Genomic DNA, 4,034 nt, shown 5'->3' with positions numbered 1-4,034 from the left:
AGGGCTCCTTGCCGGGCTTAGGATTGCAATAGAATTGGGAATCAAGAAGCTGATCATTCGAGGAGATTCACAGCTTGTGGTGAGACAAGTCAACAAGGATTACCAAAGTCCATTGATGGAGGCATACATTAAGGAAGTGAGAAGATTGGAGGAGCACTTTGACGGATTGAAAACAGAGCACGTACCCCGTGCGGAAAACAATATAGCTGATCATCCGTCAAAGTGTGTTGCGCAAAAACTTCGTGTGGAACCAGGAACTTTTGTTCTCCATCTTACTCAGCCCTCCGTATCCCCAGCAACAATGTCCAGAAAGAGGAGGAAGTTGGACTCTGGTCAGCCTCTCCCGGTAGAGCCTCCCGGGGCTCCTGGTAGGGACCCTGCCGGAAAAAACTCCCCATCGCTTGCCGGGCTGCGTTCTCCTGCCGGGCCACTGGCCCTCGCGGACGATAAATGCGCCCCCGCGGATGAGGAGGTGCCGCTAGTCCTTGTTGCTGAGCCTCAGGCTCCAACCTGGGCAAGGCACATAGTCCATTTCCTCCAAACTGGAGAACTTCCCAATGAGCAAGATGAAGCTGAAAGAGTAGCCCGGAGGGCCAGTATGTATCAGTTTGTTGATGACACTATACAAAAGGAGGCCCAACAGTGTGAAATTGAAGTGCATCTATCAGGAAGAAGGAAAGGAACTGTTGGCTGAAATACACAAAGGCATGTGCGGCTCCCACATTGGATCAAGGGCATTAGTTGGGAAAGCATTTCGACAGGGATTCCATTGGCCCACAACCCTCCAAGGTGCGGTCAAGCTAGTCACCAAGTGTGAAGCCTGCCAGTTCCATTCCAAGAACATCCATCTGCCTGCACAAGCACTTCAGACAATCCCTTTGTCATGGCCATTTTCGGTCAGGGGGCTCGATATCCTTGGCCCTTTCCCCCGAGCTGCCGGGGCTTTGAATTATTGTTCGTTGCCATCGACAAGTTTACAAAGTAGCCGGAAGTAGCTGCCGTGAGAAAGGTGACTGCTCAGTTAGCTAGCAAGTTCTTGAAATATTTGGTGTGCCGCTTCGGGGTCCCGGCCCAGACCATCACCGACAACGGCACCCAATTCATGAGCCGCGCCTTCATGCAATATGTTCGTGCCCTCGGAAGCAAGATCTCATTCGCCACTGTTGCACATTCTAGAAGCAATGGACAAGCTGAGAGGGTGAACGCTGAAGTGTTGTGAGGACTCAAGACAAGAACCTTTGATACGCTGCCGAAGTGCGGCAGGCGATGGATCAATGAGCTGCCGATAGTTCTCTGGTCCCTCAGAACACCACCAAATAGAGCTACTGAGCAGACTCCCTTCTCCCTTGTTTATGGGGCAGAAGCAGTTATCCCCACGGAACTCATTTACGGGTCACCTTGAGTGCTTGCCTACGATGAAGTAGCGCAGGAACAGCACCAGCGTGACGATGCTGTGCTTCTCGAGGAGAACCGTCTCCGGGCTGCTACACGTGCTGCACGCTATCAGCAAGCCCTGCGTCGCTATCACAGCCGCTGGGTTCATGCCCGGTGTTTTGAGGAAGGCGGCCTTGTCCTTAGGCGCGTTCAGTTCGCCAAGGGTACAAACAAGTTGACGTCGAAGTGGGAAGGCCCTCACCGGGTAGTTCGAGTCACCAGACCTGGCACAGTCCGTCTGGAGACCGGAGATGGCATTCAATTGCAAAACTCATGGAATATTGAGCATCTCTATAAGTTCTGCCAGTAAGGCGCGGCTGTCGGGCCCTGCCCGGCAGCCACCCTTTTGTACAGGCCTTGCCTCAGTTGCATGTAACCCATTGTACAAAGCCAGGCGCAGACCCTGAGCAATAGAGAAATAAATGAAGCGCTGGGGGCCCCCGACAAGTTGCATGCATGCATAAGCATATCATCAGCATTGCATAATCATACCATGTGCATTGCATAAGCATTCCATGAGCATTGCATATGAATATAGATAAGATCGCATCTTGCATCATTTCCATCTGTATAAAACTGCATGTTCCTGCCGTGGGCTTGGCCTCTACAGGAAGTTGGAAAGATGGACCAATACTGTGATCTCCGGCAAGGCCAAACAGATAAGTTCTATCTCTTGTCCATAAGTGTTCTGCAAGCAAATACTTGTGCATAAGAAAACCTTGCCGATTTTCGAAACTTAGGTGCTCCCATCCCCTGGCGTGAACGTTGCTTCGGTCAGGATGGTCGAAGTGGCCTTTGGTAGAAAAAGATTGGCGGGGGGGCTGGTCCCTCATCACAATTTTCGCCCGATAGGCTTAGTCCCCGACAGCAAAATAGAGGCTATCGCCAGGATAATGCCGGGGGAAATTCGTTTATTTAAAATATAGAGGCATACCACCTCTGCATGGACATATACATGCATGAATCCCCTGCAAGGTTCATCTTTTTCATTAATATGCTGATCAAACAAGTACAAACCTTACAGACACAAAGATGGAGTCGAGGAATTATATTATTTGAAATAAAATTTGGTAAATGTCTACAGATTTAAGATCAAAAAAGATAAGTGCCCCATAATCTCCTCTTTTCGTTTTCCCTCCACCAGGTATTATGGTGGGAAGAGGAGAGGACGAAAAAGACACCCAATCAGGAGCCCATCCCGGTCCCGCCACGACCTACCGGGCGCGGCCTGACAAGATCGGGAGTGGCGAGACTGCGAAGGATGAGCACGGAGAGCAGAGCGGCGCTGCCCTGGTCACCACCTCTCGGACCAGCAAGAAGCCCCGGCTTGAGCGCCGGTGGAGTCATCCACCAAAGCTCAGCCGGAAGACTGCTCGAGGGGAGGCGAAGGCACCAAGGGAACATCCCTTCGTGGCTATCACCCAAAGAGACTGGTGATGATGGTGCCGGGGAGGGAGGGGAAGAGCGGAAAGACAAGGAGACAGGTCGCCGGTAGGAGGCAAAGGCATCCACGCTATCGTACTCCGACCTGACGCCCTGCCACCCACCTTCTCCGTCTTCCCTCATTTTCTCTCCCTCACCACCACTCCGGAGAAGAACCAGGACCCCAGCCCAACGCCTTCCCCAGAGAAGCAGCCGAAGGCCAAGACAGCCAGGGGGCTCAGGACGCGTCGCTCCCCACCTTGGCGGGCAGGAAGTCGCGTCTCCCTTCAGCATCAACGTCGGATCCACTGGAAGGGGCAGTACTGGGATTTTCGACGATCTCCAGCCCTGCCTCTCGGGCAGACGGCAAGGATGCCGAGGACCTGGACACCGGGCTTGCAAACAGTAGCGGCTCGAGGCGAGATGCCGTGCTACCTAGCGGATGGCCGGCCACGGCAGAAGGGGCAAGCATTTCCCCGCAGCAGGGAAGCTTGATATCTCCCACACTACGGGCGCTTAGCAGATTCATCTCCAAGTCTGCCGAGCGCGCCCTGCCGTTCTTCAAGATTTTGAAGAAGGCAGGGCCCATGAAGTGGACCCCAGAAGCAGACGCACCTTTACAAGAGTTGAAGGCCTACTTGTCCTCTGTGCCCACTTTGGTTGCCCCTAAACCCCAAGAGTCATTGTTGCTGTACTTGGCGGCAACTAATCAAGTGGTTAGTGCAGCCTAGTGGCACAGCGGGAAGTAGAGGAAGCAGAGAGTGAACAAGATCCGGCAAGACCAGATGAGGATCAGGACAAAGAAGAGCACGATAGCAAGAGCAACCCCAAGGACGCGGCAAGGAAGAAAGTGGTGCACTGCCCAGTATAATTCGTCAGTTCCCTGCTGCAGGGGGCTAGATCGAGATACTCTGGTGTGCAAAAATTGATTTTTGGCCTCATCATGGCCTCAAGGAAGCTGTGCCACTACTTCCAAGCCCATGAGATCACGGTTGTCACTCGCTTCCCGTTGCAAAGGATACTCCGAAACCCTGAGGCTACCGGCAGAATAGTGGAGTGGGCTTTGGAGTTATCCAACTTTGGCCTGAAGTTTGAGAGCATGCCAACAATTCAGAGCTGGGCATTGACAGAGTTTATTGCAGAATGGACGCCAACCCCTGATGAAGAAGTGCTGGAAA

This window comes from Triticum aestivum, chromosome 6D (genome assembly GCF_018294505.1).
Source record: "Triticum aestivum cultivar Chinese Spring chromosome 6D, IWGSC CS RefSeq v2.1, whole genome shotgun sequence".
Classification (NCBI taxonomy): Eukaryota; Viridiplantae; Streptophyta; class Magnoliopsida; order Poales; family Poaceae; genus Triticum; species Triticum aestivum.
This window is presented reverse-complemented; position numbering follows the sequence as displayed.